The sequence below is a fragment of the Coturnix japonica genome, chromosome 2, assembly GCF_054131305.1.
Source record: "Coturnix japonica strain WE chromosome 2, WE-NBRP24, whole genome shotgun sequence".
NCBI lineage: Eukaryota > Metazoa > Chordata > Aves > Galliformes > Phasianidae > Coturnix > Coturnix japonica.
This window is the reverse complement of record NC_140664.1, coordinates 6419336-6444742: the sequence shown is the minus strand read 5'-3', so window position 1 is coordinate 6444742 and position 25407 is coordinate 6419336. Positions and strand designations below refer to the sequence as shown.

General features: G+C 41.6%; 1 long non-coding RNA gene across 4 annotated transcripts; it reads right to left on the bottom strand.

Annotated features, from left to right (window-relative positions):
- Positions 1-471: 471 nt before the first annotated feature.
- Positions 472-24662, bottom strand: LOC107310571 (uncharacterized). 4 transcript variants are annotated; one of them, XR_014942392.1, is made up of 4 exons: positions 23761-24662; positions 22785-22978; positions 11119-19127; positions 472-6284 (listed from the first exon to the last, which is right to left on the bottom strand). It is a non-coding gene; the product is annotated as an uncharacterized LOC107310571 (long non-coding RNA). The 4 variants fall into 4 exon arrangements; XR_014942391.1 differs by having other exon boundaries at positions 22785-24662; XR_004306294.2 differs by having other exon boundaries at positions 11119-22978.
- Positions 24663-25407: the final 745 nt, after the last annotated feature.

Sequence of the window (25407 nt, the reverse complement as noted above, 5' to 3'; positions counted from 1 at the left end):
GATAAGGCTTGTGCAATGTTTGGGAAAATAATTTTTCACATTATTAAACTGGCAGATGCCTTAGATAAAGCCACATTGCTTACAGGAAATTATTTCTCTCGAGAAAGAGATGCTATCAGATAACAAATGATCCCAGCTGACATAAAACTGCATTTCCTTCATGGGGCATGCAGAGCCCATGCATTGCTTTCTTGGGCTAGGCTCTCCTCCCTCAAACACACACGTTATGGGTGACAGACTTGAGCTGACAGCATGCATTCCCAGACTGTCTGAACAGACTCCCACATCAGAGTTAAGACTCCCACTGCTGACACTCAATTACTATAGGATCACATGGAATATTAAGTAGTTATTAACTTTGCACAGAGAAGCTTTAAAACATGGATGAAGCTGGCCAGAACTGGCATAGCTGGTTAGGAGAACAACAATTAATGGAAGAACAACCTCAGCGAACAAAACAGACAAGAACAATCGATATCAACATCCTTTTATTGAAATAAGTTTGGATTTTCACCATCAGGAAAACAAATTCAGGAAGAATCACACAGGAGAGTAAACACGCGTTTTCAAAATTAACAAAAAATGCATTATCTGTGCCTGTGTTCTTCGAGGTTATGAGATGACCTATGCTACACGACTTACCTTTGCCAACATATCTAAGCAGAACTTCCAGACCATCGTATAAATCATACACACTGCAGCCTTTCCTTTCTGTGCTTCAGAAGTGTTACGTTTGGTGGTGCTGTGCTTAGAATCTTTAGATTCTAGATTAGAAGTCTGACTTTTTGTTGCCCTTTAGTGCAAACCAGAATGGCGAGTGTTAACCAACAGCTGCTTTTCACACCAGCACATGCAGCAAAGCTGTACAAGCAAGGATGCACACGTCCAGTCAGTTACTGAATCCTCTCCTGAAGCCAAAACAAAAAAGGAACAAATACACGAGTTTGGCTTACCTTCAGAGCTCTCCTTCCATGCTATCGGTCCCGCTGCTCTTTCAGAGCAGGCCGTCTCCTTGAGGAGCAGCCAACCTACTTGGAATCCTTCAGCATGAGTATCGCTGCTGTCTAACATGCATTTATCCAAGGAAGCGCTACACTTCAGCTGTTTCCCTGACCGCTACAGAATTCAGACTGCTGCAAATACTCCCAAAAGGCATATATTAAATCTTAAACTTTCAACAGGTCGTTCACCAATTCCACCACTTAACATTTTTCTCCTGTATTTTAATAGACATGTCAAAAAGACACAATTTTCCTTTAATAAAACCACTAAGACTGCGTACCTACCCTATTGTACCTATTTGTAACAAGAATTTTACATCTCATTTAAACCCACTGAGACCCCACATACACACCCACACCCAGTCTGCTCACACTGCTTACTCACTACCCCCACAATATCTCTTATTTCCAGACAAATGGTGCTTGCTGAAAGGAGTCTTTGCACCTTTGGACTGGTGGTAATGTTGATTTGAGGATTCCTTCTTGCTGTCCAACCCTACTGCTCTATGCCACGGCTACATCGGCATGGCTGCACGTCATGCCAGCCGCTGCAGATGGAAAGAAACATCTCCATTAGCAATGGAGTGAAATCAGTGGTGTCATGTGGCATTTAACTGAAGAATAAAACACAAAGAGATGCAGACTGTTCTGCAGGTAAGCTTCCCCTTCATCGCAATATCTCTTCTAAAGAGGACAACTCACATCCCTAAGGCTTCCCCAGATCACCTCAACTGGAAAACTCAGAGGTCTGCACCAACTGAGCAGGTGACATCAGCTCAAAAACACACGAAAAAAAGGGTTTTAAACTATGCATTCACATACACAGTAATACGTGATTTTTACCTGTTTGCCTCAGGTAGGAAATACATCACGTATCAGGAGTCACAGCCTAATACTAAAGGAAATGCATTTTCAAAGGGATCCCCAGGAAAGCAGGTTATACGTCCCAACAATGCATCCCATGTCCTTCATTCTTCTGCCTGAACAAAACTGTTCTTGAGCTCTTTTTTTTGGAATGGTTAAACAAACATACTATTTTCTATTCTCAAAATGCCGGAGCTCTATTTCATTTAACAATACATCATCCACCACCAATAGGAATGGGATCCTGACACGAGACAATGTAAAATGAGTGAAATGGAAAGCTAAAGATCATCTCCTTCCCATGTTCTTCATCAAAGCAAGATACTTCTCATTCTGTTAGATACCAAACCCATCAGCATTGTTAAATCTATATAGCTCTACCACTGAAAATATTTTATATCATTATTTCTCTTTATTTATCATCATCCAACATATCCACTCTTTCTGACACTGAAGAAGTTGATCATAAATAAGAAATGGCTACTGCAAATTGTCCAGTTTACATCCAGTAATAGATTCTGGTTATATTCCTGTCTAGAGTGTAAGCTGGATGAGCTGAGGACACCACAATGTACTTTTCAAGACAAAGACACAGGATCACAGTTTATTTGCAATAAAAACGATACACATTTTAGCAGTTAAAACTTCTTTACAGTAATGACGCATTAAGACATTTACAGATATTCAATACTTCCACAGAAAGAAGAGTAATTACAGTACAATTGGCTTATTTGGATTCTACTGAAATATAGCATTCCGTTCTTGCCAAAATGTCACTTGATCATTCAGGAAAGCTGCCTTTCCAAGTCAGTTGAAGTAAACATCCACCTCCCAGCCCTACCACTTGTTATAGCTGAGTGTAGGATGTTTACAGGAACTAAAAGTTAGCTTAACAATATAAATACAGCATTGGCTTTCAAGATATCCGAAAATGAATCGGCACAGACATATTTCAATACACCGTGTGTGCTACAGCTTATGCTACTCAGAAGGCATTTGCAACAGTTATTAAACCTTACTGACATGAAGTTGGAGCGCTCCTTTTTAACATTTAACCTTATAAATATCAGGACATGGTAATATATTAGCACAGTCTCTAATTCTATGGAGATAACAGGAAAAAACCCACAGAATAAATCCATTCTCACATCTGCTGGAGTTCAGTAACACTGTTGCACTTACCTGCCAAGACTCTTGATGCTCAGAGTAGGCACCTTCTAGAAACCTCAAATCATTATCAGAATTAATACTGAACACCAAAAATATATATGTGACATCAACAGGGTGGTACAAGGCAGACAACAGTCCTCAAGGATGTCCCTCTCAAATGCTTTGTGTAAAAATACTCCTGGGGCACCAAACATTTCAGCAGTTTCCTTTACATGCTGAATTTTTCAGCTTTTATTGCTACCTTTGCTTGCTTTCCTAGTTGCACTACATTTTCCTAAACTAACTCCCATTCTAAAACTGCTTTCAACAAACTGTTGTTTCAACCTTCTCAGTTTTCTCCACGCAGATTGTTACTCAGAAGGATGAGTCATTTTAATGGTGAGAGAACAGAACGCTATCAATTAAGCTTCAACACTTTAGATTTTAAATGTGCAGCTTACTTAGCATCTAAAGCCTTGAATAACAGCAATCCAGGAACACTTCATAAACTCCATCAGCCTTCTTAAAGCTCTTGTCTGAGCAGGTGTTTTGCAGATTTATTGTGGAGAAGGAACCACAGATGCAGATTTCTCCTCATACACAGAGGCTGGTGGAAGCCTTCTGAACTCTTAACAGTTGGTTCTTTGTATGAAGAAAAAAAAAACCCACGAGCTCAAGCATTTCTAGTAAACGCAGCTGCAAGTTCACAGCAAGGGGAGATCTTCATGCAGGCCAGCACGTTGATGTGTTGCTTTTAAATGGTCATAAAAGCCACTAGGAGGAAAACCAGAGGCAACAAATTTAGACTCTAAACATGTATCTTCATAAGTAATCCACTTGCTCAGCAAGCAGGGATCATAGTATTCCACTCTATCTTCCACTTCCAAACATCTACATGTCCATTCCCACTTGTGCTAGGCATGACAGTCATCCAAAAATAGCAGCACATTCACAACTTCATTGCCAGCCTCTGGACTAGCAACCTCCTCCTTTAGGTATCTGCCTGCACTATGATGTTACTGCATCATAAAACACAAGAAACTGATTTACGTCTCCTTCTATCATAAGCAATAGTTGCAGTCATCACATTAACAATATGAAGTAATTAGCTTTGCTGATGATCAGGCTGACATGTCAAATCTGCCTCTTCCATTCCTAAAATTCAATGATTCCACTTAAATCACTGCGTAAACACACAACATCTGTAAAGACTCCAACTTCTTCAATTGCAAGCAGAAATGTTTGAGATCCGTTCAGATGTTCATAAGCTTGTATTTCACGTGCAGAAAGCAGAGATCCTGGCTTTTCAAACTCTTCACAAGAAAACTCCCATCAAAAATGCAGTGTGGCTTTATTTATTTCCCATAGTTACAAACCGCTTCAGCTGGCTTTCATGTAAAGAAGTATGATGGCTGTCTTTGAGTATGGCTATTAGATACCAGCACATAAATAAAACTCCACAAGACTGAGCTGATGAAGTGCACATGACTACTCTTATCTGGCTTGTGAAAAGGCTAAGACAGCACTAACAAAAACGACTACAAGATTAACTACAGGATAACATCCACTTTGATCACTGGGTAAAGAATGTTAACAGACAGCACTTCATTTCTTCTAAGTCCAAGTAGTATGTAAAACTAGGGAATGCCAGGCATTTTCAGCAAAGAACATCTGGAAAACTGACTAGCACTTGTGCTCTCTTTAAAAATATATATATCTGTAAAACCTGCTTATGTTTCTCTTTCTAATTTGAAGATGTACATGAGCCAAACATCACATTTAGGAGAACATGTTTTTTAATAGGGATTGTGTGTGAACTACTCTGGAAGTAGATCATTGCAGCAGCGCTATCAGTAAGCTCAGAACCTTTGATTACCACACACTGCTGCGCCAGCACACAGGTGACCCACGCCGCAGCAGCTCTGCATTTACAGCCATACAACTGCCCAGAAGAATGGCTGCCCTCAGTTCACTGGTGGCTATTCATGATCTTGTTGAGAATCATTGCCTCTGCAATACTTGTAATCCATCCTTTCCAGACCTAAGGAATCCTCAGAGTTTTTAAAGAAATCAGAAGTTGCATTTTTCCAAATATTTATATCTTTGCACATCACCTTCTACAGAATTCCTGTAGCAAAGTTAGATCTAGCTAACCCTTTTAATCTACACTGTCATACTATCAAATAAACTGAACATCAAATTCACCTTTTGAATGTCCAGGAATATAAAGCTAACATTTCCAGAGGAGAAAGACTGGAAAGCTAAGCTAATGCAGCACTGCTTACTACCCAAACAACTCATTTATGCTATTCTGCTCCCAACCTTTACAAATAAAGAACTAAACAGAAACAGGAGAAAAGAAGTCCCAGACAAGGCCCAGGAAATTACATCTGCAGAACACACCTCCTACATCCCTCACTGAGAAAAGTGGAAAGTACTGAAGTTGTTTTGTTGACTGCTGTTCTCAATGAACTGATTAAGTTGAGAATTAGTGAAGAGAACTCTGAAGAAGTACTTTCAAAAGCTGTTTTTTATGTGAAAAGTGAGCTTTGTTAATGATGGTACAAAGCAAGCAGACTGTACCATGAACAACTGTATACGTTTGGCACTGTTTAACTACAAAAATACATCCTGAGTGATTTTTTTTTAATCTTTATTTTGGCCTTGGTTAACACCCTGCTTACAAACAGTGAGAGCAGCACCCACTCAAAGGAGAGGCTGAACATGAAGTCTCAGGAAGAAATAGCAAGGCATAGCAAATAAAATATTTGCTGAGTATTCAATAATATCGATCATTTTTCTACATCTTAATAAGCAAGTCACCATTAAAAAAGTTAGTTCATAAGGTCAGTTTTATGTTTATTTGTACAAGAAATTAAACACCTCTTGCTGTTACATTCCAGAGGAGCATAGTTCTGTAGCTCACACCGTGGAGCAGCAGAGAATTCAGTTCTGAATAACTTATATGCAATACCTTTGGTATCTGCACCCTGTTACAGATTAGCTCGTAATCAATCATACTAGCAATATTAATAAAAATCAAGTTAACTCACTTGGAGGCAGTTCAGTGTGTCTATAGAAACTACTAGATACGTATCCACGCATGCAGGTTTATGACATCTTTTCCTCCAGGTGCTGTCCAGGTATAGCCAGGTGCAGCAAACATCTGACTGAAAGCTCGAGCTGCTACAGCTTCCAGTCGGGGATGTTTACAGCAACAGACTACTACACATCACTGCAGCTGTCCAGCAGCACAAAGCAGTCGGTCACCTTTAGGGGAGGGGGGAAGAGAAAATAATTTATGACTCATTTCTATGGCATTCCAATCAATTACCATTCAACTAATTCTGAAGAACACCTCATTTTCAGATTCATTTAACACATGCATTGATACAAAACCACCACAATTCTACATTTAAGATACATTTAATGTTTCTAAACGCAAGACATAAGAATATACATCCTCAATTCTTAAATACACGTTTTTAAACCTCGTTGGGTTCAAATACATTTATGTATACACGTATAATAAATTTATGTGTTTTACTTTCCTATAACTTCATTACCTTCCATTCTGGGCATCCGTCCTACCTACTCTTTCAGAGTTAGGTATGTTTCAAAATATGCATGTACAAAGTTAAACAAAAAAAATACAGGAAAACATGATCATAATGAAGGAAATCTTAGAAACAGAGGAGAGGAGCTCTGCAGAGAGAGACTTGGGTGTCCTGGAGGAACACAGGTTGGCCATGAGCCAGCAGTGAGCCCTCATGGCCAAAAGGCCAGTGACATACTGGGGTGCATTAAAAAGAGCGTGGGCAGCAGGTTGAGGGAGGTGATCCTGCCCCTCTACTCTGCCTGGTAAGGCCTCATCTGGAGTAATGTGTACAGTTCTGGGCACCCCAGTACAAAAAAAGACAGGGATCTCTTGGAAAGAGTCCAGCAGAGGGCCACTAAGATTGTGAAGGGCCTGGAGCATCTCCCCTATGAAGAAAGGCTAAGTGAACTGGGTCTGTTTAGCCTTCAGAAAAGAAGACTGAGAGGGGAACTTCCAACCCCTACGATTCTGTGAACAGACCTGGCGGAATTCTGAAAAACTATGTGTATTTCTCAGCATTGCAGTAACTGATCAGATCAAGGCTCTGTTACTCTCTCCCTGTCTATCTATATTTTGGGGTAAGTAGTAAAAGGGTCTGGGTGGGAATAAAACCGTAACAGCCCCTGGATGGAACCATTTTACTTCCCCCCTTCAGCAACAGAACCAGAAATCCCACAAGACTTCAGGAGTGTTATGGTGATGCAAAAATTCTCCCATTCTTTGTTAAAGAAAAAAAAAAAAAAAAAAGAAGAAGAAAGTAATGGAGAGTCTATGAGGTTATTTTTTTTTTTTAAATCCTATCATTCTGGTTTCATTGTATTCATATAACACTTTAATGCCTTTATATTCTAGTTCATAGCAGAAAAACTCTCCTTTTACTAACAGGACTAAGCAGACCCATTTATCCTTGTTTATCATTCTTTATGGTTTCAGAAACAAAAAGGCTCAGCCAGTAAGAAGTTCTCTGTTTCCAGGAAATATGCAGACTCCTGCAATTTAAAGTTGCTTGTTCTGAGGTTGTTCAGGCCTCCAAGGCAACACGTAAGGGGAAATTCTAACAGAGCTTAAAGAAGAAAAATCACTTGTTCAACATTTCTCAGTTACAGAAAATCAATCCCATACTGTTTTCCAATAAATGCAGTGTGAACACTTGTTAGTAGTAAGCGAGTGTAGTTATTGCAGGAGTTTGCCAAGACTAACGAGGAAGCTGCATGCAGTCTCTATGGATACCGTGCTGACCTTCATTATTTGAGAATAAATAGTTAAAAAGCCAATGGACATTTGCAACAAAGGCCTCTTCGGGCTGTTGCAAAACTGAAAATTCCTATTTTACTTTGTGAAGAAATGGGTTATTTCATGCAGAGGTAGGCACATGGTATTCGACTAATTAGGCTGCTAAGCATTGTGCTGCAGTGAACCATTTCTTATGCTGCTCTCCTTTAACACTTGCTTCTTGAGGAATTAATGAAGGTTACCACAATGTCACCTGCCTAAAGAAAGGACACTCCCTTCAGCTTCATTTTAACACTCAAACCATTGCAAAACAACCAATGTGAGTGACAGTGAAGCCTCCTGCTGTTTTATCCAACTCTCAGCTATCGATCCCAGCACAACATCTAACAACGTGATCATAGGAGTGAAATTTTCAGCTCCATCCAAATACAGTATTAAGAAGTATCTGCAGCATAGTTTCATGCAGCTACGCTTTTGAAGGATTGAACTTTTATAGAAGTCCTATGAAAACTGAAGATAAAGCATCTTCTGCTTTATCTCCTGAACAGTTTTACTTTTTACAAGCAAATATAAAAAGACAGCGCACTCCAGCTTTTGTTAAAGGCTCTTCTGTCCTTTAACTCCGCTAAAGCTTAAAAGCACAGCAGCAGGACTTATTCTAACGTCACTGCAAACTGAAGAACATTGATTGCTGGCTCCCATTAATGCTATTAGCTCTATTTGCTGAAGAACAACAATGAATGTAGCGTTACTTGTGGTCATACTGAGCTTGAACTGCACCAGAAAGTGAAACAAGATGGGAAGAAGGAAAGCAAGAAGGGAAAGGAAGATGAAGGTGAACAAGGAAGCTGAAGAGAGCTTCTTCCCACATCTTAAGACACCCTCATTGCATGATCTACATGTTTATAATTACTCAATGAATTCGAAGTCTCAGTTAGTTAAAGCAGATCCTCGCTAATGCTCCAATTATTTTAAGTCATGTCTATTGACCAGAACATAACTGAATATTAGACATCAAGTTATTTACCCTGAGTAAAACACTGCCTGAATCAGCACTGTATTTAAAGTGCCACAGCTTTCAGCTCTCACATAGTCCGAGTCAATTTCAACAGCATTAGTGTCACACAGATTCAGATAGATTACAGCCTGTCCTAAGTGTAGGGGAAGACTGATCTTTTAACAGCCACAAAGAGTTCACTTTAGCATTAAAAGTTTACAGTGCACGATGAATTACAATCAAGTAGGAAGTGCACGTAAGTAGTTTTAGAACTGCATTTCCTGTATATTTTCAGGAAACCATGCACTCTGCTTCTTATAATCACAGAATGGCTTACATTAGAAGGAACCTCAAAGCTCACCAAGCTCCAACTCTACACCATGGGCAGGGTTGCTACCCACCAGATCAAGCTGCCCAGGGCGCCATCCAGCTCAGCCTTGAACACCTCCAGGATGGGGTCACCACAACTTTTGTGGGCAGTCTGTTCCTGTGCCCCACCATCTGCTGAAAAAGGAATTTTTTTCCTAACATCTAACCTAAATCTCCCCTCGTTTAGTTTAAAGCCATTCTCCCTTGAGCTGTCACTAACAGACCATGTAAAAAGTCACTCTCCTTTCTGCTTATAAGCTCTCTTCAAATACTAGAAATATATATAAATATATACAGGAGTGCAAACGTTAAAACTGATAGTTTCACTGTGTAAGAAATAAAAAGAATTTTTAAATTGAGCTGTCAGGAAAAAAAAGCATCTCACATTTTAAGAATATATGGGAACATGTACAAATAGTACACTGTTAATGTATCTAAGACCAGATTTCAGTGAGGATGTAAATGTCATACATAACCATTCTGGAAAGCCAAACAAATAAATTCTTTTATCATAAAATACTTTTCTAATCTTCCCAAAGCAGGACAATAAACAACAAATCAATGATTGTGTGAGCCAAAATAAAGTTCAGATCCTGATTAAGGACAGCATCCACCCAGTTGCTCTGCATATCTCAAGGAGCTGTTAGAATCAAACTAAGTTTAGTCTCCTGTGACTAAGCAAGAAAATAAGCTGTCCTCCACACTCTGCCTCGTGATTCACTTGTTTTAAAGAACGGAGGTTTACTAGGTTAAAAAATAATTGTCTATAAATCTAGAACTGCATCAGAGAGAATTACTACAATCTAACAAGCTCGAGGACAGAGCCCTTCAGTTAATAGATGCTTTACAAAAGCACTGCCTCCACAGACACCATTCTGACTCTAGTGAGCATAATTTGAACAAAATAGACACGAGAAGTGATTATTGTAGAAAATCAGAAAGAAAGCTTAGAACAACAATAAGCCTTCCTGGTGAAGAAAAATCTTGAACTAGTCACCAAATGGAAACCACAAATATCTTACAGTGAAAATGACTTCTGTGTGACCCTCTGGAAATCGCCTACAGCAAACTCCCTGCTCAAAGCACAGTCTCTTCCACTCAAAATCTGAGCATCCCCAAGCAAAGATTTCATAGCCTCCATTCCCAATCCAGTCTCATGTCTGAGTAGCCACAGGCCTAACTTTTTTTTTTTTTTTTTTGCCTTATACCTAACTGGAATTTCCTTGGCTGCATCTTATGTCCAGCATTTCTTGCCCTTCTGCTGTGCAACAACAAGAATGATCTGGTTTCTTGTCATGATCCATTAGCTAACTGAAAGCAGCAATTAAAGACTCCCCCCAGAGTTTCCTCTTCCCTCTGGCTGAACAACACTGCTCAGCATGAAGAAATCATGTATTTATAAAACACCTTCTTGGCTCTCAACCTGATAGAGTAAGTTACTGAGCCAAATTAAGTCTTTAATTTAAGTAACCTGAGAAGTTCTGCAGCCACCTCAGGGGGTAGGAAGCAGCTAATCCAGATCATTTTGCTTCAGAAGTAAGCTAAGTAAAAAACAAAAATCTATCTGTCACTAACCATTTATCATAATGTATTACCCTCATAAAACCCCCCCACCAGTAGGCTTACCTGCAAGCAGAACAGAAAAAGGAAGAAAGAGTATTAGCATCCTTAGCTATGTTTTTGTTTTCTCTGAGATCAGGCCTCTAACAGATTGTTGCTATATAATGGATAGCCATATATGCTCTGCCATTTTTGCTTGCTCAGCAGGGGAGATGAATCAAAGAGCACTGAACACAAGATGAATAGCTGGATCTCCAAATTAAAGAGAAATACAAATACATCCTACATATTAGCTCGGAGGTCACATAAATAGCTGATGCCCTTCCTTGTTCTCATGGTAGTATTACCTCTTCAGAGGTGCTGAATTATTCTTTTCTTTACACAAATTTCTTTGGAGGATCATCTACGTCTTCCACTCAACCTGGAACACACAAAGGAAGTTCACACCACTCAATATGAAGAAATTAATCTGATCATTTCTTTTAAAGGGTGCAGAAGGCAGACATTGGAGGGCAAAAACAACCCTAGGACTTGACAAGACTTAGGATACAGGATACCTTTAACAGATGGAATCAGCTTGGAATAATATCAGAAGAGCTTTACTCGTAAGTTCAACTGAAAGTAGATTTTTATATCTTAAAGCAAGAAAGTCCATTAGGAAGTTCCTTAAAACACTGAAGCCCTTCCTGCCTTGCTGGCTCAAAAATGGTTAAGAGTGAACGGAAAAACCTTCCCTAAAATAAATAAATAGAAATCAAGACCAGAGAAGCTACACAACCCAGTTGTTGGGCTATCTTCTCTTCACATCCCCCCCCTCCCTTTTTTTGACTATCAGCCCAGTCTGATGTAGCACACTCCAAAATAATAGCACATTTTGAATGCTTCGTTTAATGACTGTTCACACCCATTAGAGATTATAACTCTCTGGTGATACCAGCTGCCATAAGTAGTCCTCTGCAACACTGCTGGAAACAAACAGAGAACTCCAGTGAGTCGTCAATACTGCAAAGTACACCAATGACCTCTGCTGACCAAAGGAACATTTGGATGTTCCGATAAGATCAGCACAATTAAGACAACATTATGTTATTCTATTGCTAGAGAAGCTGGTAAGGAAATAACAGGTTGGGCCAGGCCACCAAGAGATCTCAAGGGGATACAATACAGTAGTTTTACAGGCAGTCCCATGTAAACATATTTCATCCCTTTCAAATTAGTAGTTGTAAATACGATAAATTCTCATGGGGACAATTTTAGTAAGAAGAATCTGAAGGAAGCACTTTGGTGGAAGGGCAGTGCAGCAACAACTTGTTTTCCTTATGGTGTGAAGTGCAAGCTCAACTCCTCCATCACACTTAAACCTTGAAGGGCATCAGACAGGGAAATGATCTGTACAAAACTCAAAATCTTAACCCTGCTCCCAGCAGAATACATACAACTTTTGAATCACTCGAAGAAAATAAACAACCCAGCAAGCATGCAAGTCACGGACATCTTAAGTGTGAGGCACTAAAAATGTTTTGTTTTGCAATAATAACCAAGAGGCCCATTCTTTTAAGTACACGTACACAGCCTGCTATCCCCAAAGGGAGCAGCCCACACAAGGGCAGCACAACATCACAGCATCCATTCAAGCATCAATCTCAAAAGCAAAACAAAAAATGATACATCAGGAAAACAAAATAAAAATCGACAACTCTTAAAGCATTTATTTTCACAATGTAAGATTTTTTTTTACCAAGTTGCTCCCAGAAAATCCAAAAATCAGGATTTAACGACAGTAACCAGAAAGAGATGCAACCCACTGCCTGAACAGTTCATTTTGAAAATATTTCCTCATATTTTCAAGTCAATTGCACAAAAGATCTGACAGATACCTTTAGAAAATTACTCCTCTCATAGCCTCTGAAACAGCATTTGCTGTAGCATCAAGCCACCTCCTTATACAGTTTCTAACTCAAAGCAGCAAAACAGACTTCCCAGCCTGTAAATGCAGCAGTGTTATCTGTTGATTTTGAGTCATATTTCCTTACTTGGAACAACATAACTTCTAGCTGTTGGACTACTAAAAGAAAAGGCAATCGTTACTACACTGAGTTTGTAGTCTCCTTCATGTGGGAGATCTGATACAAAATATTCACAACTTCAATCCTGGCAAAGTACCCCAAGGGAATTGAAGGAAGATTCATCTTCTTTCTTCCTGCTTTTCATATGAAACAAACAAACCAAACAGGAAAATATATGTGTGTGTGTGTGTGTATATATATATATGAGAAAAAGTATGATCGGCAACAAAGAATGCCACTATACAACTTACAGCAACAGGTATTACGCAGATGACAACGTAAAGTCATTCCAAAGTCACTCCTGAAACTGTTTTTACTAGCTGAACTTTAAGTCACAGAACCCAAACACTTCATATCTGGGCACGTCTGAAAAATACAGAGTAATGTATAAACGCAAGAATTCCAGGCAGTTGAGATCTTGGTTGCACCTCAAAAGAGGACCCTGTGATATGAACTTCACTCAGAGATAATTAATCTTGTTTACCATCATTACCATTAGGCTGGCATCAATATCATAAGGGACCTTTTTCCAAAGACATGAACAAACTGCTATAGTACCTACACAGTGATTTCAGGGTGATTTAGATTGACTGCAGTAAATGTAGAGTAGCAGAAGGATTCTTGCTTCCTCCATTGTTACAGGAATTTGATAAAAAAATTATGATGCAAGTTTCTGGGACAAACCACTATATTTAGCTGCAAACTAATCCTGGTCAGGGGGAAAAAAAAGACCAGTTTTCTGCAGGCAGCTGGCAGGGCAGTCCCTGGCTCTGGCAGGAAGCAACTGTGTAAGGCAGGACTGTCTGTTTTAGTGATAGCAGAACTTTAAATCTGTGCAGGTGAATTGCGAAACCACAACATGAACCTCCTCTGACTCTGCAGCAAACAAAACCCCCACAAATTTGCCAAAATACTGTTCCCTTAAAAGCTTCACAGTCATTTAGATGTAGCTTCAATAGTTCCACACCTTGCAGCAGATAAGTGGCATTTGGAAAAAAAGCAGAGAAACACCAAGCTGCTTTTTGCTCTCTGCATTCAAATTCACCCCAGTTGCAAGTCTGAAAATTGCCCTTCAGCATTTTTTGTTAACGCTACATGTTAACACCAAACAGAGTCAGCAGCTTCCACCTCCGTGGAGATCACTATTCTATAATGCTAAGGAACTGTATTCCTCCCAGTCACCTGAACAGCATGACAGAAGCCCATTTCATGCTACCAATGCTCCACCTGCTGGTACACAGATAGTACAGATCAGTCCAGACAGCATTCTGACCTTAAAGAAAGGCAAAAGGCAAGCAAAAACAACAAAACCAAACAGAAATATTTCTCAGTATTCCAAAGCATCTACAGCGCCCACCACAAAACCTCCCTTGGAGAACTTGGCAGTGCAACAGATTTCTGAACAATCAAATTCCTAAAAAGCATTTGCAAAATCCACTAACCAAGGCGGCTGGTTATTAACAGACAAGCAATAATTACTTCATTAGGTGAAGGGTACAGGCCTGTGGTAAAGTCTGCCCACAAGATTTAACACAGAAACACCATTAAGTCTTGAGGTTCTACATGATAAATTAGGTTTTATCTAGATTTAAAGTGCACTTTCCTAGAGAACAAAGCTGTCATTAAAAAGAATAATTCTCTCCAACACAAACGAACCACAAAACTAAGAAGAAAACAAATTAGGTGGAGTAAATTTAACCATACCAACTCATTTCCACATATTTACACATGAACAACAACCACGTGCCTACATGAAAAACAAAACCTCCTTATAGGACTCCTGCCATGCTCAGTTCACACAGACCCACTGCTTTTATTCTTCTTTTGTAGTGACCAAATCCCCACTTTGTTTTACAGAACCGCTGCACCTCAAGCAGCAGCCTGCAGAAACTGTATTAGCCCAATAGAGAAGTAGTAAAATCATCTATAAGATGAAACTACTCCAGGAAATCAGCCTTAGAAGGTCAGTTTCACGTGGAGTTTGTGATCTGCTTCTCAATCTGAAGAATTCAAATGCACCTGAATGAGTGTTAACCCTATCATACCAGCATACTATGAACAGCCTACACTATTAAGTAGACTTCTACAACAGTACATTTATAATACATCAACAAATGGACTTAAAACTACTTCTGACCTTTTCTCCGTAAGTAGCTGACTTATAAAAACTCTCTTGGTGCAGTTTAATTAATGATTAACAGTCTTTAAGAACCACAGCAGAGGTCTGGTTGTATGGGGAAGCTTGGCTCTCTTATATATCTGTCCTATCTCACAGCTGATTCAAGTGTTGAACTTCAGAAGCTGTTTAGTTGTCCATTCTGCTAGATACCCTGCAGATACAGCAGACCAACCTTCATGAAGCTCTAGGAGTTACCCCAACTTCCCTTAATTTTTCCTTCAAGTGCTGTTCCCTTGACACAGGACAAACATGGGACAGGTTGCAGAACTGCTTTCCCAAATACCAGAATGCTCCCAGTGTCCCAGTGACCTGAATGCACCCCAGTGTGCCTGATGCACCAGCAGACAGCTTAGTTCTCCCATTGTGCTGCATTAAAAGGATGGTGTCATTGGCCTACAGAGAAATCTGGCAGCTAAGACAAGAGAACCTATGAAAACAAATCCTGGAGACCACTGTGTTAGGATAACTTGTACTCCAAAACCAGTCCTGGAAATGAGTCCACTATATATTCTTGTCTTAACCTAATTTCATAGAAAAAATGTTTAGTTATCTTTGTAGAAGTGAATGCAATGTTAACTAAGAAGTTTTACTAGCTAAATCCACCTAGAGAAGTTGTAGATGCTCCATCCCTGGAGGTGTTCAAGGCCAGGCTGGATGGGGCCCTGGACAGCCTGGTCTAGTAATACATAAGGACATATGGTCTAGTAATACATAAAGAGGTTGGCAGCCCTGCCTGCAGCAGAGGGTTGGAGCTTGATGACCCCTAAGGTCCCTTCCAACCTAAGCCATTCTGTGATTCTATGAGATCCCCAAACTAATAATCTAACCAAAGCTCCAAAAGCAGTAGATTGAAGGGAAACAATGAGAAAATTATATTTATTTGCAAGCACAGTCTATATATGATCAGATCAGTTATTATCAAGTTTTAGCAGCAGCCCAAATAATATATCATATGTGGTTTATATATAAACATCTGGAAGTACTCTCAGAAAACACGAGGTTAGCAGAGCATGTTATACTATCGTAGATAAGCAAGTTGTATGAATATATTCAAAGCAATGACGCATGTCAAATATGGACCATTCAGCAGAGTAAATACAGATAGAAAGAAAAAACCAACAGCCTTTAGGCCCAAAGATGCCCATCTCCAGGAAAAGCCATGAACAAGCAGCAGCTTTCACGACCACAAAGTACAAGACAAAAGGAACACAAAAGAAACAATGATGAAGAACTCGCAGCAATCTTAACTTTATATACTTAACGAAAAGGTAATTGAAGTTAAAGCTGACATGAGACTACTGCTGCAAACAGGGCCTCTCCAGGTCCAACAGCTGAGCTACATCTTAGAAATCCCAGGTAACAGCAGCTAAATACCTAGACAAGTCATCACTCACTTCAATGCCAAAACTGAGTTTTTAATGTATTGTACTTCCACAGGCTTTTTCCAAATAATACTTTACTGAACTGTGACCTCCATTTTACTCTGATGGAAACACACTGTGCCAGCCAGCAGCCCTGAGCAGCCTGTACCCTGGGATATAAGCTCTGGAAGCTCACACACTCAGAAGCACTTTCTGCCAAGCTGCAAAAGGTCAGCAGGGCATCTACTGTTGCCAAGCATCAGCTTTGGGAAACAGCAGTTTCCAGAAGGTACAAATTTGAGCCTTTTCTGTAGGTTATCAACACAATCACAATGCACCTCACCAATTACTCCAAACTGTGGACTTACACCATGACTTCTGCTAGTAAAAATGCTCTGTGTAATGCACTGAACAATTAATAAACTAAACAGCGTAAGACAAAGCAAAGAGGAGGGAGAGCTCCATCTTCAACATTTAGAAACACTCTGAACATCAGAACAATGACAACCTTGCATTTGGCTGAGCTGCGCTGTATCTGCAAAGGAAACAATGAAGTGAATAGATGAAGGAAGTCCTCTGAGTTTCACGTGACAATTTGATTCATTATACTCATGTTAAGCTTCAAGTGTTCATTTGTTCTCCACACAGCTCTTACACTGCAAAAGGATGTTTCAGGTGAACGGATTTCTATATACTTGTCATATGAATGCTAAAGTTTTCATAAATTCAATTAATACCACTTATAACATAGCAGTGATTCAGTATGAAACATTAGAACTGAAGTGTGTTTTGGTAGTATAACTGCCTCATTCCCACAGGATTCAGCATATCCTCAAACAGGAAGCAATCTTATCTAGGGCACTCCTTGTGAATACATTCATCTTTTTTCCTTTCTCTTTCTAACCGCCACTTCCGCAGAAATACAGCCTTAATTCCCTCAACCTCCGCACGCAGTAGAGCTCTTTACCAGCATCACTCAGGCTGAGGTATCTTAAAACAACAGTACACAAGGATACTGATACTATGGAAGAGTAATTTCAAGCGCAGCAAGTTCATGCGTGCCAAATAAGTTTTAAACTAGAAAAAGGGTTGTGCTTCTGCTTATTAAGTACTACCTTAGACAAAACAGTTCCCCTTCATGGTTAGAAGGGTGTTCTCCAGTTAGAGCAGCTCACTGCTATCCCAAGTTATTGAACTCCCTAAAAAAGAAACAAAGCAAGAATGTTTTGAGACAAATATACAGGAGGAAAGATGGATTTGACAAGTTATTGCTATGCTCACCAACAGCATCTCAATAGCTTTTGTACAGATCATAGCCTTCGTTATTACAGTAACAAAGTGATATCCTAAATTTTCTTAAGCAAAGTGGGAAGGGACAGCATTTCTACCTGTGGATTTTTTTTCAGTATAACACCTACACAATGCTAAGGGTTAAGGGATCAATCATTCATCACTACAATCCCTGTTTTCTTCATCACTCCAGTACTGCCTCCAAGCTATGATCTGGAAGAGATCACAGAGCTACACAATGGGTAGCTGTCAAGTCTAGAAAGTCTCCAAACCAGTTACAAAACTTCTTTTATCTAGTTAAAGTACCGCAAACACATCTTGCCATCTCTAGTTTGTTTCAGCAAAACCTCTCACAACAAGGAATATCTGTAGTATCCAGGCAGTAATATTTTAGAGCATTAACACCAAAACAATCCAAACAAACTTACAGGTGAGGTTTCTAACACAGAACAAATGGCTTTTGTGCTTTGTTTTTCCTTAAGTTCTTTCAGCCCCAAAGGCTCTGACCTTTCTGTTCCTCCCACAGGCCCCCTCACACAACAGCAGGCATGCTTCCACCACTACACACGGGGCAAGCTCATGATTCTTTTTTACCATTCTTTTGCATAGATCATAAAATAATTAAATCCCTATCATGGTAACTAAGCCAAAATTGCAAACACCACACGTGCTTCCACAGCCTACTCAGCTTGTTCCCAATCTGATTATTCACCTGTTTTGTTCTGACTGCCATCTGCCCACTCCTCCTCCTGTCTGCCTCCAACACACACTTTGTGCCATCTCAGAAACATTTCTGCTCTACCCCTTCCTGCACGCTTCTCCCAGGTCACTGATACACACACTGAATAAACATGATTGCAGAATTGCTCCTTGGCATTCATCTGTCACTACTTTTCAAATGGACTCCAGAGGAGAGCAAGTTTTGCTACCTAACTCCTAAAGAAAAAAATAAAAAAACATTTACTCCCCATCTAAGATAGATATTTAATAGGAATCATTTATTTACAGCCATATCTCACGTATGTATTTACATGGATCCTCAAGGCAGAAAGGAGATTCAAGAGCAAATCAGCTCTATTTATCTTCCATTTGAACTGGGACATGAGTACCCATCGCCAGCAGATACAAATATATGTACTAGAATAATCACGTAGGTATTTTTATTTTAGGCAAACAATCCACTGCTTTGTAGAACCTGACAGTTGTCTCCATTAGCTCTATGGACTGCTGTAGCCAAATCTTATCATGTGTTGAAAAGGACACTGGGATTAATTATGTAGCTCCAATCTGGCCCTTTTATTAGTATCAGGAATGTGAGTTTCTTAAGCCGTACATGACAGTCACTCAAAACTCCATCTGGCTCTTTTCATTTACACCCAGAACTTCCACGCTCAGAGTCCATGAATATATATTAACTGCACTGATTTGGGGTTGTCGGTTTTATTTTCTTTCCTGCTCTCCTAAAGAAAGGAAGAAAAGTTTTATTAAAAGGCTTAAGTATTTACAGGTCTGTTCCCTCTTCTTAGTGTATGGAAACGTAGGAAGTAGCAAAGAAACGTTCCATGCCTCTTTACAGAGAGATTTTTCATTCAAAAGAAGAAAAAGAAAGAAAAAAAGTAGGAAAATAAATCCAAGGGAGCCTTCACTTCACTTTGTCTGCCCTGACCTTTAGCCCTGACACCCACTGCATCCTGTGGGAAACATCCTCCAAGGGCCAACTTCCTTATAAATATTTTAGCAGATTTAAGCATCCTGAATAGATTCTGTCCACATGAACAAGATGAAAAGACTACTGAATATGGACAATATAGATGTGGATTCTGATAGTCACGTAAGCATCCATAAAGCAATAAAATATAATGCCATGGAATCCCAAGTGCACAACGTGCAGGTGCTTTCTTACAAGGTTTTACAACTTCTGCAAGTCCACCTTCCTGCATATGCTTTTAAAACATATTTCCATTTCCTCAAGAAAATAGCAAAAGCACTAAAAAGAGCCACTGCATTCTTAGATGTGTGATAAAGGCAGCAGAGATCATTCAATTCCTTACTGAAAACAAAAATTCAAGCCCTTCTTAGATGTTTCGCCAATAAATTTCCTTAAAATCTGCAAGATCTGCTCACTCAGGAATTTGTTTGGCTTCTAAGTGTCAAAGCATTGCACCTGTTCCTCCTCAGATGCCCAGTTTCCTGGTTAAGTCTCACACTCCAGCACAATGAGGAACTGTTTCATGCAGTGTGGAACGGATCACACTGGGAAGCCACGAGAAAGATTCCTTCATTCCTTCCAAGGCCTTTCCACAAACGCACTCCTACCCAGGTGCACTTCTCCTGCCCGTCAGCCTTTCCCATCAGCGCTTATAACAAACTCTACAGCCCTTCAAACACAGCTCTCCAGAACAAGCCACAGTGCCATGCAAGCACATTCACCAGAGCAGAGGAGCAGAAACTTGTCTCCTTCATAGTGCAGGAGCACAAACAGAAGAGACAAGAGTATTGAAGAAGCAGAGGGAACTTCACTTTGTAACTGGAGCACGAGGTAGCGTTTAAACAAGGTGGCCAAGTTACTTTCTCTGCGTTAACAGATATCACATCACTGAAGGATTTCATGCCTGATGACTTCAGATTTAGCAAGAAAGAAAAAAAAAAAAGAAATTGAAGGAATGTTTCTGAAACCGTGTAATGAAAGCTTTGCTCCAGTTTCACAGTACCTCCATTATGCATCGCTAAATAACTACAGGAACAAGAGTAAAGCATCGGTCCACCTGAAGGCAGAGTTTCTTTCCAAGACCCCTAACAAGCAGTGCACAGTAAGAGTATATAAAAGCCTCTCTCTTCTAGTCCTAACGTTATTAAAGCTTTTGTTGAAACCACAGTCCTTCGTTTTCTATGTCTGTTCTATCACCAGCCATCAAAACTGCATTAGTGGTCCATCTGCGCGTGATACAGATCAGGACTGCAGACTGTAGAAGTACAATTACCTCTGTAGCTGCATTACTTCATAGTGCCTATTACCAGAAAGAGCAGAGGACAGGCTGCGTTCACTCCAAGTTATCCCTCTGATGTTTCCTATGAAGACAGTATCATGCTCTTGGCATGGCTCTCTCTCCAGCACACTTGTGAGAGATTTGCATGCAGACATTTGAGACAACGAGAAGCCAGTAACTGCTCTGCTCTCAAAACGTACAGTAAGATAACGCCAATGATTTTCATGCATGAGAACAGCAGGACAGGATGTACAGTGGGAGCTTACATAAGACACAGGCACTGCTGGGAACCGACAGAAGTGAGCAGCATAAATGGCTCAGAAAAACGCTGATGTCACTCGCACACATTTGGGTTGTTCTGGCTTCCCACACCCCAAGTTCCCCTGATCCTACAACTGCCTTTCTGGTGGTCTGTGAAACCTCTGTGCTGAAAGCCAAGAAAGAAGCTGTCCTCAAAAACTCACATTCCTCACTAACATTAAGATGATAGATTAAGAAAAAGCACAAACAAAAAAAGACTCTAGGATTTACTGTAGTACTTACAAGCAAGAATCTAAAGAAAAACAGAAACTGTAATGGAGGAGTGGAAAAAAAGCATGTAATTATGTACACAAACACTTGCTCCTAATGCCTACTGAGAAAATGGTTCAAGCATAACTTATCTGCGTTAAAACATGACCTCTGCAAACCTACTAAGGTCAATGAGACTCAGTAGTTACTCAGCGAGCCCTGCTTGCATAAATTAGAGATGCCTAAGGGTAGCTATGAAACTGGTATTTGATTTTTCCAGGGCACCTACATCTCATGAATTAACAATGAATTGCCATTTTGCCAGAGCAACTTTCAGTTTTGTTGTTAAAACTGAAGACAAAAGTCTTCTGTTGTGCTCACCTCCTCCTCACACAGAACACTTGTCCTATTTAGCACTATGGAAGTTCCAAACAAACTTGAGCAGACAAGCGATAAAAACTACAGAACAAATTACTCTCAGAAGCAAAACTTAAAGACACCGGGCAGTTAGTGCTGCTTCGTGGTGTATCCTTCCAGAATAGATCAGAAAAGCAAACAAGCTAAAGAAACAAAAACAAACTCAAAGAACACCAGACAACAAGGCAGCTGCTCCAATTTGCATAAAGCAAAACTGCAGAGGAAAACTCAGCTGACTCCTGAGAGCAGCAGCTCCAGCTCACCTGCTATGGCGGTGGCAGCTCTGTTCTCGAGAGCGGCACGAAGCACTCCAGGCAACTCCTACAGAGTTTTCAGATTCCTCTAGTGAAGTGTTTGCCAGCGCCATACTTAAGGCAATTCATTTTCTACACAGATCATGTGAGAATAAAAAGACTGTTTCCCCGAACTGCTCAGCTTGTTGTTATGAACTTACTGTCACCTGCTTCAGTATTTTCTTGCTAATATGGAGGCACCTCAAGACAGTACCTCATAAACAGTACTTACACAAGTATAGCTGTGTGGTGGCACAGAGAGCTACAAACCAGTTCTAAGTAATTCCTTGATCACACCAAGATGTGAGCAGACACACTGGAACATCTCTCTTCCAGTTCCATACCAATAGCCTTGATCTACCTCCTCACCCAGAGACAAGCAGCCACATTAGAAACTCACTAGGTTTCCTTAACAGTAGTGGCGCTGTTTTAAGAAAACAGGAGAAAAAACTACTTGTACTGCAGAATGGTGGTTATTTAAAAGGATATTAGAAAACTTTCTGCATATAAATATGAAATGTGACTTCACACAGCCTGCAGAAGGGGGCTGGAACTCAACGATCCTTAAGGGCCCTTCCAATCTAAGCCATTCCTTGATTCTAACATTGCATATCACAGAGTATCATGAGCTATAAAGTGTCCTCTGAAGGAAGAGTCTACTTCTGTGCAATGTTACTACCACAGGAAGAGCTTGCAAGCAAAACAATCTTGGATGTAGTGTCTATGCTACAATAGAGAAACAACACAACTATCTACCTGTTGTTACTACAGCTGATAAGCATTTCAGGCTCATTAGTGTTTATTCACAGTATGCTTTTGGAAAGCACTACTATTTCTGATTCATAAGAAAACATGGGATTGATACAGAACAGTGACCCAAGGTCACAGAGTAACCAAGTAATAACTTCACCTGGTTTTGCCTCAGTGCAACTAATACTTCCTATTACTGAGTCACTCCTGTCCCTCTGCATGACTCTGAACACGAAGAGACAACGGCCTGTCGGTAGCACTCAGTCTCCGCACGCTGATAGCAGCTTCACTCCAGGGTTTGCTAGAGAGAGCCGTGCCCTGGGGCATGTAAGAGCACACAACCCTACTCCAGCACTGTGAGGGAAAAAAGAAAAGATACAGGAATATAAGAATATATAATATTATGCAGCCTGCTTGTCTGTGATACAGCTCTTTCACTAAACAACAAATAAAGAAGAGTCCTTCACAATTTTACTCCATCGTGCTACAGACCACCAGGCAAGGGCAAAGTGCAAGAAGGGACAGCGGGAGAGTTATGCAAAGCTGGGGGCAGAAGGAAGGGGGGGGAGGGGGAAAGAAGGAGGACGGGGGGGAATCAGTCCTGTCAGCCCACAAAAAATATTAATAACAACAATAATAATCCACACAGATAGAAAACAAAACCCAAACCCTCCGCTCCCCTCCCAGCTCAGCGGGCTGTGGGTGCGGGGCGGTCCCCAGCTCCCCCATTCTGGGGGAGGTCACGGTTAGGAGCGCGGGGCCCGAAGACCCCCACGCACAACGAGGGGCGGCGAGCAGCACCTTCCCCATCTCTCCGAGCCACCACCGGGGGATACCGACCCTCCGCCCTCCCCTCGGCTCCCGTGATGGGCCGCAGCGCCGTTCTGCAGGCCCAGGCCGGCCGGGCCGCTGCTCGCCTCCGCCTCAGCGCTCCCCCGTACCTGCCAGGGGATGCGGCGGCCGATGCCCAGAGGGGGGCGAGGAGCGGCCGCCTGGCCCCGCCCGGCCCTGCCCGCCCACGGCAACCACAGCCTGAGGCCGCCTCCCCGGCTCACGAGGCCGAGCCGCGGCCTGTCCCGTCCCGAGCCGCCCCAGCGCGCGTCCCGGCCGCGTCTCCTGCTCGCCTTTACTTTGACCTTTTCCGTGTCTCCGCTCCCTGTCCCCGGCACTCCTTGACGTCACTGCCATGGCAACCAATCCCCGCCCCCCCCCCCTTACACCAAGCGGGCGCTGCTCCCCGTCCCCGCCTCTTGCACGCACGAAGGTACGTACGTACGCACGCGGCTCAGAGAGGGGAGGAGCCGCCTCACAGAGTCACAGAATGAGCTGGGTGGGAAGGGACCTCAAGGATCATGTAGTTCCAACCCCCCTGCCTGGCAGGGCCACCAAACATACACCTTTACTAGATCAGGTTGCCCAGGGCCCCGTCCAACCTGGTCTTGAGCACCTCCAAGGACGGGGCATCCACAACCTCCCTGGGCAGCCTGTTCCAGGGCCTAACCACTCTCCTAGTGAAGAACTTCCCCCTAACATCCAACCTAAAGCTTCCCTCTTTTAACTTAAAACCATTTCCCCGTGTCCTGCTATTGTCAGCCCTTTCGAAGAGTTTACTCCCCTCCTGGGAGTAAGTTCCCTTCAGGTATTGAAAGGCTGCAATGAGGTCACCCCGCAACCTTCTCTTCTCTAGGCTGAACAAACCCAACTCCCTCAGCCTGTCCTCATAGGGGAGGTGCTCCAGCCCCCTGATCATCTTCGTGGCTCTCCTCTCAACCCTTTCCAAAATCTCCATGTCTTTTTTGTACTGAGGGCTCCACACCTGGACACAGTACAACAGATGGGGCCTCACAAGAGCAGAGTAGAGAGGGACAATCACCTCCCTATCCCTGCTGACCACCCCTCTCCTGATGGAGCCCAGGATCCCATTTGCTTTCCGGGCTGCCAGAGCGCACTGCTGGCTCATGTTGAGTCTTTTGTCCATCAGGACCCCCAGGTCTTTCTCTGCCAAGCTGCTCTCAAGGACCACTCCTCCCAGCCTGTACAGGTGCCTCCTGTACGGCCCAATGGACAGTGGTTTAATAGGAGTAACTGCCTGTGAAGTGGTTGACCACAGCTTTGCACAGCTTGAGCTACTTGATTTCCAATGCTTTCCAATGCTTTCCAATGCTGTGCTTGTTCCTCCAGCATCCGAACCACGAGCCTGACTGTGGCCTCAGCAGCGGTGCAGATTGTTACAAGCGTAACATGCAAGCTCTCGTTCATCACTGGTAAAAACTGATAGCTAATGAATGGTTGATTTTCACTGCCTTGAAAAACGGTGCTTTGCAGCTGAGAGTTTCCTCTGTCAAATCGTGTTGTTGTTCTCTTTGTAAATGTTTTAGTTTGTGTGGAAATAAATAGGAGGCATTACTTTTGGTGCAACCTGCTGAACAGGACATAGTGAGAAGGAGATGGTGTGAGGGAGGAGTTGAGGAATTGGTCCTAGGAAAGGAACTGGTTCTTGTCAAACATCAGATACCAGGGCTCAGCACTACAAATATCACCTCCCAGCAAGGGCAAAGAAAAAGCAACCTCTCTCCTTTGCCTTGTGCATGACACAAGACATCAAGTTGCTGATGAGGACACTGAAGTATGGGGCTGATTTTGGATGCCTGAGTGACACAACATCCCTAAGTGCCACTGGTCTCAAATCAGCCTCACGTGAGGATTTTATGAGCACTTTTCATTCATAGATCTCAAAGGGCTTCACAGAGGAGAGAGCTATAAACAAAACAGATGGGAGTGAG